The sequence below is a fragment of the Amblyomma mixtum genome, chromosome 7 (genome assembly GCF_055824585.1).
Source record: "Amblyomma mixtum isolate Tamu chromosome 7, ASM5582458v1, whole genome shotgun sequence".
In the NCBI taxonomy this organism is placed as follows: domain Eukaryota; kingdom Metazoa; phylum Arthropoda; class Arachnida; order Ixodida; family Ixodidae; genus Amblyomma; species Amblyomma mixtum.
Genome location: NC_143018.1, coordinates 104073372 through 104088757, shown reverse-complemented (window position 1 = coordinate 104088757; position 15386 = coordinate 104073372).

Genomic DNA, 15386 nt, shown 5'->3' with positions numbered 1-15386 from the left:
ATGCAATCTGCATTGGCAAGCAAACACACCAGAAGTGTCATATTTGCAGGTTACTTTAATATAGATATAAGAACTGATCCTGCATTCCACATTTCACAAAAATTCAATTACAGAGCCAAATCGTTTCGGAGGCCATTCTAGTATATTATTAGATCATGCACTTACCTATAGAATGTGTGCTATCGGGGCTGAAGCCTATTCTGAGCGAATAGCTGATCACATACCAAGATTCGTCATTACAAAAACCTATTTGGACGACACCCTAATCCAAAATTCAGCGCCAGTAGCAACCAGAATTATATATTCCTCACTGCCTAGAAATCTGCAGCTTCCGAATCTTCATATCGACTACGACATCATCGCAAGTGTGGATGGAGGAAATTGGTACTCATGTTCAGACGGCGGCTTTTCGTAGCTCTTCTTATACAAAGTGGATGAAATTCCCCTATTTGGCCATGAATGACAATGCGCATCCTTTCTGTGTTGATATTGAAAGAAGCTGGGCATTCAAAATGGAAGAATCATAAAATAATATGTTTTACTGAAGCCAATAAAATCACTTTAGAAACATTTTTGTCACCCTAATGATCAAAAAAGAAAAAAGAAAACTGTTAGTCACTCATTCATAACGTGAGCGCAAACATATGAGTAACCTGTGCGATTGTGAATAAAGATCTTGGACTTCTAGAACAATGCATGTTCCCTCCAAACTTGGACCCGGGAACTGTGGATACTTTTAATGACTATTTCATTATTCAATCACCCATAGCGGCTTCCGAACATCCATTCTTTAGTGCACCTTTAAGGTAACTAAGGAGGGCGGATCGCGGAGAAGCAACACCAAAGGGGGAGAGTAGGGCGCATCCCCACATGATATACACGTTTTTGACGTGCTTTCATAAGCACCTCCTATCCGCAAAGTGCCAGCACTAGGAGAACCTTTAGGCCCTCTCATAAACATTCGTGGCGTTTTCGAAACATTGCGTTCTGACCGCACAACCGCAGTGAAATGCTTGTGTACGACGAGCATATGTTTATTTCGAGAGCAACATAACGCCATTGCGGCAATGCACTGAAATAAAATCTGTGCACGCCGAGAAAGCGGCTTTGTATGGGAAGGCGAATAACTGCTACCGGCGCCCCGGTATGGCTCTAAGCTAATAGCAGGCTCTCCCGCTATGGACAATAATCTTCGGCAACGGAACCGATCCAACAGTTTTAGTGGGAAAGCACTCATATGCTCACCAACACTGAACAAGAATCTTGTCACCGTACGTACGTTCACCATACGTGCGTACTTGCATGCGTACGTACGACATTGCTCCGTTGCCTAGCAACCCGAGTTACTCGACTAAGCTGCGGTAAGCTCGGAGGATCGTCGAGCAAGCTGTGGGAGAGGCTGGTCGGGAAGAGCAGCATTGGTCGCACAATGCCTACGGGTGGCTGGGATAGAAACAGCCACCTTTCAATGCAATGACGCAGCTCTTAACCGCTCTGCCACTGCGCTGGTAGTAGTTGTATGAGGACTCGCCGCCACCTATGAATTTTGAGCAGAAAATGACTAAGTGAGGATATGTCTGGATGTATGGGCATTAACTAAGTAAAGGTATCTCATTCCACCCTTACGGAGGAGCTCAAGTGCCCCCTGCAGTTGAAGAGCGATCAAATACATCTACTTCATTTCAATACGTCAAACCCCAAGCATTTCTTTTGAGGCGAAAATCTTTAATGCCTCATCGTTGTCGACAGAAGGCAGTCAGCAGAAGCTTGTCAGCAGAAGTATCACGCTTTTGACTGGTGTCCACCGTGATGTGTGAGACAGTTGGGGAGTACTTTCCTTTCCTAAAGTACAATGTTCCTTTTCTTCATTACGGCCCCTCTTTCTCTGTCTTCTTTCACTCACACTTCCTCCCTTCCTCTACAAGCGGATGACGGGTGTTCACCGAGATATATGCGACAATTACTGCGTAGACAGTTACTGCGTAAGGCATCGCGCCTAATGGTTGGTGGCGTTCTGTGGACTCCCTAGCGGCGCTACAACACGCTGACGCGGTCCACACCTAAATAAGAAGCTTAAGCGTAATTAATTATCAGTTGATTAGTGTATTGCCATTAGTCAGTAATTTGTCATTACTAAGTAATTAGTAATTAATTATGTGTGACAACATCAAGTGGTGACATTACCAGTGCCAAAGAGGCAGTGAAAGTGGTGCGGAAAACGCTTTCGCTTACGCTCTTTAAGGCGCGTTCACACTTGCTCAAAAATCCGGCGAGCGAAGCGGATTCACTCGTCGCAAAAACTAGGACCTGTTCTCACTTGTTCACACTCGGGAGAGGCGGATCCGTCCCGCCGCTGCTGTTTGTCGCTTTTCGGCACCACGAAGCTGCTGGCGGCATACACATACATACTGAGAAAAGAGGATAAATTTTCGCTGTCTACGTACCATAAGCGTATGAATGCTTGCAAACATTAAACGCAAGCGCATTCTCACTTTTAGTTCAGCATATGCTAGCGCAGACGCAAAAATAAACTCAGCCTATAGTGGCTCCAAGAGGTTGTCAGGGCGGGAACCATTACTATCAACAAACCGACTCTGCTGTTAAGCCTAGAAGCGGCAGAATCCTCACTCAGAATAAAAAAAAATGAAGCACATTTATCACTTTTACGTTTTCTTAGAGGCGAGGAGAGACGAAACGAAATACCTGTGCCCCAGTTATGGCCAGTGAACGCACTGAAAAGCGCGGCAACAAGGAGGATTCAATCCGAAGCGAGGGGTCCGGCTTCGAAGGGCGCCTCATATTTGTCGCCGCGCGGCGGAAATCGGTCGGGACCGATCCGCCCCGCCGCGAAGCTTTCCGCCACGCTCTACTTCAAAAGCAGCCGAATCCGCTTCACTCGCCGAATTTTTTGGGCAAGTGTGAACGCGCCTTCAACCTAAGTCAAAGTGTCTCCTAAATTTTTTATTCGCGGTTTTGCGGCGTTATCTATTTGGACTATGCAAATAGAAAGATCACTTACTATATTGAAAGCATATTTACCGTTCTGATTTCGTTGGAGGTGCAGAAAACTTGAAATAACTTGTGAACTAAAAAAATGACTGTGGCTTAGCTAACGTAAAACCTGAATATCTCGAAGCGAGAAGCACTCGCTGCTTTTCAGCGAACTCCCAAGCTACCACTACTGGATCGCTGTTTCTGCGCCGTCCGACTGTTGCTTCTTCTTCTCCTTTCATGTTGAGTGTCTACGCCTGTTCTATGGGCAAGCGCGCCTTATATACCCCTACTTTCAATTGCGCACTGCGCACGGCTGCGGCTAAAGGTCAAACGGTGGCGAGGAGGAGAAGCGGCGACGCACATGCGCAGTAGCCCGTGGCGGCGGCGAAAGGTCAGGCGACGGAGTCAGCTGCGGCGGCGGCGACGGCGGGCACCTGCGCCGTGCGTGACGTAGCTCGGTTTCGCACATGCGCAGAAGTGGCAGTTCTGGCCTCCGGCTCACGCGAAGCGCGATGTTGACTGGCCTAGTGAAGCTTTTCCCTTCAAAACAATATCAGAGGATGCCATTGTGCCACGGTTGAGAAACACTCCTTGAAATACATAAGGCATAATTGGTGAACATAAGAGAGATTTTGCCGATACCCGTGCTCTTCAAACATTTAAGAGCAAAAACTAAGGAATTATACACTTGTCAACGACGTGCATGAAGCACGAAAGTGAATTGTAGACAATGTTTGCAGCCACAAGCAGTAAAATTGAACACGTAATGGAAGGCAGCTATGCAGATCCAGCGAGGTATGCACATGCCTTCGTGCCGATGGGAATAAAAGCATGTACTAAGAGTTCTGGCATTGTGTCGCACAAGTACACTTAGCCTGGTTCATTTTTCCACCATCTATGAATACTTTACTTCCCTTTGGTGGCAGAGCATAAATGAAGATTGCAGCCTACCAGAATTAGAAGTTTATACCAAGGATGCACGTTAGTTATGCATGCATGTGCATTCACTTAAACAGAATGCAGAAATCAAGCGAACACTACCAGGGACACTACAGTGTGCAAAAAGGCGCAATAATATGCATACCGACAATATACGTGAAGGTATTGTCATCGTACATAAGAAATCATTGACGTTTCTTCTGAAATTGAAAACTGAAAAATAGCGAGAATTGCTAGTACTTACGCAGATTTCAATGGTACTGCAGACACCCGATACCGGTTCCACCACTCCGTATATTCGAAATGCGGTCAGGCCGAAATCAGTTCGAGTGCCTGGGAAAAGCCGCAGATACCCATATTTCCATCACTCATTGTTCACGAGGAGCCATAATTTAGCTTCACATGGTGCTGTAGCTAAACCACTCCGCAGATGAGGCGCTCTCTGACAAAATTATTGACAGCTGCAAGCAAAAATTCGGGGGCACTTTGACTGTCTAAAGTGGGTAGAGGCGGAAGCGTTTTCCGCACCACCTTCGCTGTTTCTGTGGCACTGGTGGCGTCACATATAATTGAGTACTAATTACTAAGTGATGGCAAATCACTAATTAATTGTTAATTACTGATTAATGCCTGAATACTAATTAACTGCTAATTAATGACGCTTAAGCTTCGCCTTTAGGAGTGGAGCGCGACAGCGCGTTGTAGCGCTGCCAGGGAGTCCACGGAACGCCACCACCCGTTCGGCGCGATGCCTTGCCCTTTGAACGCAACGCTTTTTGAGGAAAGGAAATGGCGCACTAATTCTCTGTCATCTCGGTGGACATCTGAACCGCACCGTAGAGGAAGGGAGGTGGGAGTGAAAGAAGATAGATAAAGAGGAGCCGTAATGAAGAAAATGAAAATTGTATTTGAGAAAATGAAATTACGCAGTAACTGTCTCACATATCTCGGTGGACACCCGTCAAAATTCAGGGGGGCACTTTTTTGACCTAAAGTGTGGTCAGCCGCCGCGGTGGCTCAGCAGTTACGGTGCTCGGCTGCTGACCCAAAAGACACGGGTTCGATCCCGGCCGCGGCGGCTAGAATTTCTTTGGAGGAGAAATTCTAGAGGCCCGTGTGCTGTGCGATGTCAGTGCACGTTAAAGAACCCCAGGTGGTCGAAATTTCCGGAGCCCTTCACTACGGCGTCTCTCATAGCCTTAGTCGCTTTGGGACGTTAAACCCCGTATACTACCTAAAGTGTGGTCACTGATGTGTGGTTATGTTAAGCTTCGCCCCTAAGAGTGGAACGCGACAGCGTCTTGCAACGCTGCTAAGGAGTCCATAGAACGCCATCGCCCATTCGGTTCTACGCCTCGCTCGTCGGTAAATTGGTTTTTGAGGAAAGGAAATGTATCTGTCTCTCATTTGTCGGTGGACACCTAAACCTCGCCGGAAGGGAATGGAGAAGGATGAGAGTGAGTGAAGACACCGTATTCACTAGACGCGCCTTTGTTCATTCCAAACCATCGAGCTGGCATGGCGGAGTGGATAGCATGCTCGTCTCTCACGCCGAAGACCGGGGTTCGATTCCTGAGCTCGACCAATTTCTTAATCGCTTTTATTTATTTATATGGCCTGACTAGTAAAGCTAGTTAGGCTAATTGGGTAATTAAGCAATTAACTAAGCTCAGTCCCACTTGGAGCATCACTGTACGATCGCTTCAATTGGTTGCATGGTTACTAGCCAAAGTGCAATTGGCCCCGTTTGAAATTCGCGCACTGTGACGTCACGACCGTTTCCACCAACTGAAAAGCGTGACATTTTCTGTCGACAACTGCTGCTTACAACGATGAGACATTAAAGGCTTCCGCCTTAATATTCTTGGACTGGCAGCTGCAAGCGGCACAGCGCGCCTTACTGTGCTGTGTTTAATGACACCTGAGAATCATGATTTTTCCAGCGGGAACACCGGAAAGAGACGCTGGCGTGGCCTGGGCCGAGAGCACTTGCCTGTGCTATGCTTACTGATCGCAGTAAACAGTCATCTTCCTTGGGGCATTGAAGATTAAGAGAGGTACAGGCTTGGTGTTAAGGGCACCTGGCTCCTCTTGCTTAAAGGGACGAAAGGCGAATGCAACCAATTTTTGTCCATAACAAAGTACACGGTGTTGAACTTTTTATATTCCGCCGCGGTGGCTCAGTGGTAATTGCACTCGACAGCTAATCCGAAAGACGCGGGTTTGATCCCGGCCACGGCGGTTGGATTTCAATGGAGGCAAAATTGTTCTCGTTGCGAATAAAAGAAGTGTGAAAAGGAAAGTGCACGGGCCTGCTGACTGGCTCGAGCCGAGCCACCACCGCTGCCACGTGCAGATAGAGGAGAGTTTAAAGATGAGAGCAAAGAGTGAAAGAGGAAGAACAGACGCGCGTCACAACAACTGCGTCCGCCGAAGCGGAGACGCCGGCTGAAACAGCAGATACCCCAGGCAAGAGAAGACTCCTGGGGGTAAAATCAAGGAGAAAACGTCTCTGAAGATGCTCCCAAACCGCAGGAAAAAGGACTAGAGTAAAATAAAGTTTTTCCTTCCTTCCTTCCCAGGCAAAATTCTAGAGGCCTTTGTACTGTGCGATGTCAGTACACGTTAAAGAACCCCTGTTGGACAAAATTTCCAGAGCCCTTCACTATGGCAACTCTTATAGCCTGAGTCGCTTTGGAACGCTAAATATAAATAGAAACTTTTTATCTTAGTAGTCATCCGGCCGAAAAGACGTAATATAGCTGACAAACGTCAATTTCTACACTTTCTCACGGCTCGATTCTTATTTCTGACGTTAAGAGCAAAAACGCACTGCGTAATCCCTGTTCGCTAGTGTATGGCGGTGCAGCCCAGGTTCAAAGATCCGCGCGTAAAAAAAAAATAAATTAAAAAACGTATGTCGACCCCAGAGCAATATTATCGGGAAAACTACCGGTGATGGAGATATTTGATTGATTTTTAGAATGTTTATAAAACGTTTTTTTTATAAAGGTAGGTTTTCTCTGAATGTATCTTGTTTTTGAAGAGAACACTGGAAAATATCACCACGGGAAAGCTTAAGGCTGTCATAGGCATCACTTTTGCTTCCAGGCGACAAAAATCAAATGACGCGCCAGCGTCACCTAACCAAAATTCTTTCACCGTAGTGTAGTGGTCTTACAAGGTACGTTAGGCTCCATCTGATAATTAGGGTGGTTCGTTTTCGGGTAAAGCCCGATTTTACCCGATTTTTGCACCCCGAACATGTTCCTAAAATATCGGGTAAAACCCGATTTCTCCCCATTTCTGAAACAATTCTGCCCACGGAAATGCTGTGCCTCCAGTCTCAGACAAAGAAGAAAACCAGTTGACATTGTGGAAACTGGCAGCCGTATACTCGATCCGTTCCAGAAGCGGCTGCTGAGTCAGTCGTTTGATGACTACCAACCTCTCTTTATTTCCGTGATGGACGATGTAGGCTCGCTTCGCGAGGAGTTGAACCGCTACTTGCTGGAAGCAAGCCCCACAAATGAAGGTGTTGAAGTGATGAACTATTGAAACGACGCAACTGGGCGTTACCCAAGGCTAGCAAATGCAGCGTTGTCATTGCTGTGCCTAGCTAATGGCAGCTGTGACGTTGAGCGAACGTTCTCTCAGCTAAGGTACCTGCAGAGACCAGACAGGTCTTGGATGGAAAGCGAGATGTTGCGCATGCAGATGATTATGTATGTTAAAAAGGACGTATAGGGCGTCGGTTACCAGCCCTCGTGAATAAAATGTTTCTTTTCTCAAAACTGACCGTTGCCTCTCCCTGCGAGTAATAATTAATTACCAAAGAAACGCCAAATTTTGCAATAATTTCTTGAAAGAAGCCCAAAATATAGTACTTATGTTACCCACCGGTTAGAGCAAATGGAATAAATTATTAGTTTGCAAATTTAACCCGACAAAACCCGAACTTCGGAGATTTTCTCCAAAAAACCCGATTTCTTCCTTATTCTCAAGCCGAAAAATAACGCCCGATTTTTACCCCCCGAATTTGAAAAAATATAAAACCCGAAAACGAATAACCCTACTGATAATGTGTAAATAATAAACAGAATTACATAATCGATAGGAGAATTTATTTCTTACTAGCAGCCTTGTTTAATATAAGTTAACATTTTGACTTATACAGCGTCACACTCATCAAATGTTTCCCCAAACCTGGGCTCCTCATGCAACTGGCGAAAAGGAAGCAAATAAAACGCTTTCATTGTGTTTATTCAGTAGATTCTACACTGACTTTGAACATCAGCATACACGGGACTCTCTACGAAAAGAACCGCTAAAAATGATCCATTAATGGGAACAGCATGAGCTTGCGACGCGAAATGAACCTCTTGGCGGAAGATATAGTAAAATATTCGCCTGGGATTCCCGACTGCCGGTTCAGCCGTGAAGAATATTAATCAGTGACCATATTCCTGATGATGCGCACGAAACACCGACCACAATCTGGAATCTCCTGGGAACTGCTTAGCTTCAACACTGATGTTTGCATGGCAGCGCTTGTCGTGTCTGGAGCGGCAGCTGGGGCAATACCAGGCGAACAGACAACAAAGAAAGGAAGAAACAAAAACAACGCTTGGTGGGCGAACAAAAATAACAAACATGATAAAAATTTGAACAGTGCATTATGGAATTCATCAAAAAAGTGAATACAAATCAAACACAGATGAACAAAAGGAACAAGCAAAATTAAAGAAAAGGTAAACATTATGAAGGAAAAAGAAAAATATATGTCTAGGAGTCAGGTGGAACATTTCCATAAGGAATTTAATTAGAGCACATGGGAACACAGGAGCGAAAAAAAAAGAAACAAAGTGACTTTCTTCATGATTAATTAACAATCTAAGGAAGTGTTGAGAGGCGGTTCAGTATGTCAGTGAAACTGCATTATTGGTTAATTGATAAGGATCCTATCCGTTCCGTGAGCTCAGATAATGTGGCTGCAGTTATGATTGAGGGATCAAGGCGGTACCATTCTCTGATCATGAGGGGAAAGTAGGAATACATGAACGTGTCGTTATGGCATGAGTATTCTGTTATCGCGCATGCGTGCTTATGCCTCGACGGACATGATTGTGAGAAAGATATGTATTTTGATACGTCTATCTTGTAGTAGTTGTGCATCAGGTGAAATAAAATTTGAGTCGTGCTTGTTGCGCTCTTGATGATAGCGTCGCTAAACCCGAAATAGCCCCGAGGTTAGTTGGTGAATCAGTGCGCTTATATTTGTTGTGTATAAACCGCAATGCTTTACGCTGTACTTTTTCCAGTTTTGTTACATTAGACACTGGATGGGGGAACCAAACTGTGTTAGCGTACTCTAAAACTGGTCGAACGAAAGTAGTATATGCGAGAAGCTTGGTCGACGTGGGTGCGAGGCGCAGACATCTTCGAAGAAAAAATAGTTTGCGTATTGCTTTCGAGGTTATGCTAGCAATGTGCGCGTCCCATCTGAGGTCAAAAGTTAGTGTGATGCCTAAGTACTCGTACATATGCTCGTGAACTTTCGTCAGTATTCTGCCATTAACAAAGCACGGGAAACCATAAGGTCGCTTTTTTCTGGTTACCGTCATGCAAACAGATTTAGTCGTGTTTATCGTCATTTGCCATGTTTTGCACCATTCGGTTATTTCGTTCAATGAAACGCCGAGTGAAATGTGGTCTTCGTAGCTGTTAATTGTTTTGTAGATAATGCAGTCATCGACGAAAAGTTTGATGCTAGAATCAATATTATTAGTTCATTCATTCATTCATTCATTCATTCATTTATTAGGTCTTCAAAGGCCCCATTTAAGGGGTATTACATGAGGGGTGGGCGGGGAGTACGGCAGTTATGAAAAAAAAATGATTTTCGATGGCAGTCTTGAATTGTTGAAGATCTTTAAGGGAAGCGATATGGCCGGGAAGGTCGTTCCAGCCCAGGGCAGTACGGAGGAAAAATGATTTTTGGAACGTTGTGGTATGGGCGCGCTCTGGGTAGACTACTTTTGGATGGCTGTGACGGGATAAACGATGGGCTGGGCGGATGAGTGCGTTGTTCGGTGGCAAGCTGTGAAAAAATGTATGATAAAGAGAAAGGCGAGCTAGTTGACGACGGGATGCTAGGGTACGTAGTTCAAGTTGAGATTTTAGTATTTTAGTCGAGTTGCACTAGCGCGATATGAGTACTCTGAAAGAATGATGGTTGGTTGGTTTATGGGGTTTAACGCCCTAAAGCGACTCAGGCTATGTGAGACGCCGTAGTGGAGGGCTCCGGAAATTTCGGCCACCTGGGGTTTTTTAACGTGCACTGACATCGCACACTACACGGGCCTCCAGAATTTCTCCTCCAAAGAAATTCAACCGCCGCGGCCGGGATCGAACCCGCGTCTTTCGGGTCAGCAGCCGAGCACCATAACCACTGAGCCACTGCGGGGACTCTCTGAAAGAATGAATCGTGAAGCGCGATTTTGAGTATATTCCAGTAAATTCGACAGGTTGGTTTGGTGAGGATCGAATATAGAACTAGCGTACTCTAGTTTAGGTCGGACAAGTTATATATAGGCGATTAGTTTGACGGAGGGGTGCTAAGGAAAAGTTACGCCGTAAGTAGCCAAGGGCGCGATTGTCTGAGTTAGCTAATATGACTGTGCCAGGATAGATCACTGGAGATATGGACACCTAGGTACTTAATATTGCCGGTTTGAGTTATGGGACAACCGTAAAGGAGGTAGATGGGAGGTGAAAAGAGACTAAAAAGGTTTTATTGAGATTTAGTTTCATGAGCCAGGTGTCGCACCACTCTTGCACTTTGAGGAGGTTGTTCTATAGGACGGCTACATCTGGTTGGTTATTTATGAAGCCGTATATCACAGAATCGTCGGCAAACAGTCGTATGTTAGATGGCATGTTATTTGGCAGGTCATTAATATAAATTAGGAAAAGAAGGGGAAATAAAACAGTACCTTCAGGCACACCTGACCGGACATGGGAGAGAGCGGATGAATGGGAGTTGGGGACAACAAACTGGAGACTGTTGGTTAGAAAACTACTGATCCAAGTGAGCACACAAGGGTCTAAATTAAGGCATGACAGTTTGAGTAGCAGGTGACGATGCGATACTTTGTCGAAGGCTTTCTCGAAATCTAAAAAAATGCGTCAGTGGGCGTATTAAGGTCAAGGTTGGTGTGAATATCATGAAGGAAAAGAGCAAGCTTTGATTCAAAAGAGTGGCCTTGACGAAAGCCATGCTGATTGGGGTGGAAAAAGTTGACCGTTGAAAGGAAAGATGCAACCTGAGAATAAATAATATGCTCCTTGATTTTTGAACAAACACTTGGGATAGATATTGGTCTGTAGTTGGTGGGGCATGAACGGTTACCTTTTTCGAAGGCAGGAACGACCTTCCCAATCCTCCAGTCAGCAGGAATGGTACCACTGGTTAGCGATTGCTGAAATATGAGTGACAAAACAAAACTACTGACTTGTTTAGTACTTTTAAGCACTTTGGCAATAATACCATCTGTTCCCACGGCGGATGAATTTTTTAGTTTGTCAATTACATTAGGAATACCGAACTGGTCGAAGGTTATGGGATACATTTGAGGATGAGCATAATTCGGGGGGAAGGGAGGTGCACAAGTGTATCATTGGTGAAGACAGCGCAAAATGCATCATTTAGTACACCAGCAACTTCGTGTTCAGGAACATTATGGAACAAAGAAATACTGGTTGAAACTGAAAGATGGATTGTTTTCAGAACTGTTTTGGGTCGTTACTCAGCATAGAGGGCAGAGTGTTGTTGAAAAAATTGTGTTTGGCGGTATATAAAGATTTTTTTGTACTCGCTGGCGGCACGAAAATACTTATCGCATCCAGCGTCGTTTTTATAATGCTTTGCAATGCGAAAGAGCCTTTTTTTCTTGTTATTAAAACTCTTTAGTACTGAATTGAACCAAGGTGACTGCGCACGCTCTGTTATTGTGATAGTGGGGATGTACTTTGCGATTAGACGGAGCATTTTGGTTTTAACAAGTTGCCAGTTAGTATCAACAGGACGCTCTTGATAACTGGCCGCGAAGGTGTCATAAAAAGAAGCCAACTTTCTATTCTTACCTGCATAATCCCCTTCACCATAGAGAGTCAATTTTTTCTTGTTTTTTTGCTTCTGAGTGAACTCCTATGTTGCTGTCCTAAGTTATCCTAAGTTACTGTCCTAAGTTTATCCTAAGTTACTGTCAAGACCATGTTACATATCAGCACGCATTGATCACCGTCATAAAGTTGGAATCCCATCTTGTCACACCAAATGTTTTCATGACTCATCCATACCCCGAACTTTTGTCAGCTGGATCACCTTCCCCACGACACCGCAGGTATTTCTGATAATATTGCATTTCTTAAAGTCCTTAATGTTTCTTTCTGAGTATGTGTCGCTTATTACTGTATAAAAATTGGTTTGGTTTGGTTTGGTTTGTTTATTGGGGTTTAACGTCCCAAAGCGACTGAGGCTATGAGAGACGCCGTAGTGGAGGGCTCCGGAAATTTCGACCACCTGGGGTTCTTTAACGTGCACTGACATCGCACAGCACACGGGCCTCTAGAATTTCGCCTTCAAGAAATTCAGCCGCCGCGGCCGGGATCGAACCCGCGTCTTTCGGGTCAGCAGCCGAGCACCATAGCCACTAAGCCACCGCGGCGGGGTATAAAAATTGCCTTTCACTGTCTACACACTGGTTTAATGTATCGCCACTGCATTCTAATCTCATTGCCTTCCTGTGTTTTCACTTTGTCATGTATTTCTGGTTTATTTTTGTTTTCTCTCCTTGTTGCTGCTGTTTAGGCTGAATTTTTTATGTATTCCCACTCCCCTCTGTAATGCCTTCGTGCCCTGAGGGTACAATAAATCAATAAATAAATAAACTGCAGTGGAAAGAGCTACAGATTACAGCGTGATCGCTCAGGGACGGGAGAAAGACAAGCGAAGAAAAAAAATCGGCATGGGTTGTTAAAATGAGGTCCAGGATATTAGAGAAGTGGTCTGTAATGCGAGTAGGTTCTGTGACCAGCTGTGATAGACCGAAAGTCAGACACGTGTTCATGAATTCACATTCGTTGTTGCCCTTTCACAAGGTGGAAGCGGGGTTACTCCAGTTTATCGAGGGATAATTGAAGTCACCAAAAAGAACGACGGGGGTATTATTATACATGGTTGTTATAGCTTCCAATGATTCGTAAAATAAAGGTAAGAAAGAATCGTCGTTAGTTGGGGGTCGTTGATGAAAATTAAAAATAACAGTGGCCCTAACACGGATCCTTGAAGTACACCTGATATCACGGAAACTGTTGCAGATTCCGTGTTCTGAAAAAGTACGAATTGTGTCCGGTGAAATCCGTGAAATCCAATCTAAAATTTCTCCAATCCACGATGGCACCCCGTAACATTGGTATCAATTTGTTGTTGCAGACGCGATCGAATGCTTTAGAAAAGTCCAATAATATAATGTCAATCTGACTACAGTTATTGATGACAAATGCAAGGTCATGCACAACCTCTGTAAGCTGAGTGACGATTGGTAGCCCACGATGAAATCCGTGTTGGTTTGATGATAACAGATTGTGAGTATCAAGAAAGTTTGTAAGGTGCTTAAGTATAATATGCTCCAGCATCTTGCAAGCCGTGCTGGTGAGAGATATTGGTCTATAATTCGATGGTAATGTGGAATCTCCTGTTTTGTGTATTGGTATAATCTTTCCATTCTTCCAGTCGTCGGGTAAAGTTGATGACGAGAGAGATTTGCGAAATATCAGACCCAAGTCTCTGCTGCACCATTCTGCGTATCGTTTCAAGAAATTGTTTGGGATATTGTCTGGTCCGGGTGATTTTTTAGAGTCAAGCGTGAGTAATAGTTTAAAAATGCCCGCATCTGATATGATTAAAGGGTCATTGCATGATGTTTGATTGCCATAAATGTCCGGGAGATTGCCGTCATTTTTTGTGAAACTTGAGTGAAAAAACGTGTTGTACGCATTAGCATTCTTAGCTCTATCCTCGAGACAAGTCGGATAACGAGTTTTTAGTTGGGCGGAAATGCTTCCAAAATCTATGCCGGTTGTTTATCAGAAAGTTGGGCAGCGTTAAATTAAAATAGCGCTTCTTGGCCTGTTTGCCTATTTCTCTGAACTTCGCGATTGCGCACGCTAGTTTTGTAGTTTTAGAGCGGCATGATCTATAAGTTTTGATCAAAATACGCAACCTTTTCACAAGACGTTTAGCGTGGATGACATCCTTTGTTACCCATGGGCTGTTTCTTTGTGGACGCTTGTTTTTTAGTGGAACATGAGTAGTTATGCAGTGTGAAACCACTGTCTTAAAATGAAGCCAAATCCTGTTAATATTGATTGAGGGGTCGGAGCCCATTTCACTGACGCTTGAAATTTATGTGCTAGTTAAGTTAATATGCTGGCATCATCTACCTTATCGAAGTTCAGTGTTCTCTTTGCATCAGATCGTAATAAACATAATGGTATGTTGTGACCGAAAATGCCTTCGATGATTTCTGTCTGTGCCTGGTGTACTGGAAACTGATCCCTGAGTAGTATAAGATCGAGGATATTGTCTGCTTACCCTTGCTTGCGCGTAGGTTCTAGGATCATTTGGTGGAGATTAAAGGAGAGCATTAAGTCAAAAAGAGCTTATGAGGATGATGATGTGCGTAGAAAAAAAAAGGTAAGACAAAACAGCGATTTATTAAAATAAATTAGTAAACGCAATCATTAAATTCAAACCTCTTGAATAATGCAAACAAATACAAGAACACAGCATCAGAATAATCAATGAAATGTAAAAAGTGACGTGCAGCATAATAAAACCAAGAATAATTTGGCGATTCATGGTTAAGATGAAGGAATATGTAAATACACAGAGCCCAGAGCGAGCGAGGCAAGCCCCTCTTTCTGGCTAATATTTAAAAAAAATGACCTGCCATTACCTAGGTAAATAAAGAGAAATGTCAAATGAAGACAAGTTCTCTAGCTTAAATAAATGCTGAAGTACTTCAGAGTTAGTGCCATAAAAACACTGTCATCAAATATCACAATATCAAATATCAATGAAACGAATAGTACTTGACAAAATATGACATCATTCTTAGAAACATACAACCCAGCTGAAGACAGCATTGCTGAAAACACACTAAACGCAACCTCTAGGGCTATAATTCACGTGTGATGCAAAAGCTTTTCATACACAAAAAGTAATACAAAGTATTAAACAAACTTACAGGTTAAAACTTGAGATGTACTCACTAAAAATGAACTAAGATGCCAACACACGGCACCTGTACATGACCAAGGTGGCAGGGCTTGCACTCCTTCCAAATGCCTCCTCAGAGACAGCCATACATTTCCCTGAATGGAAACAT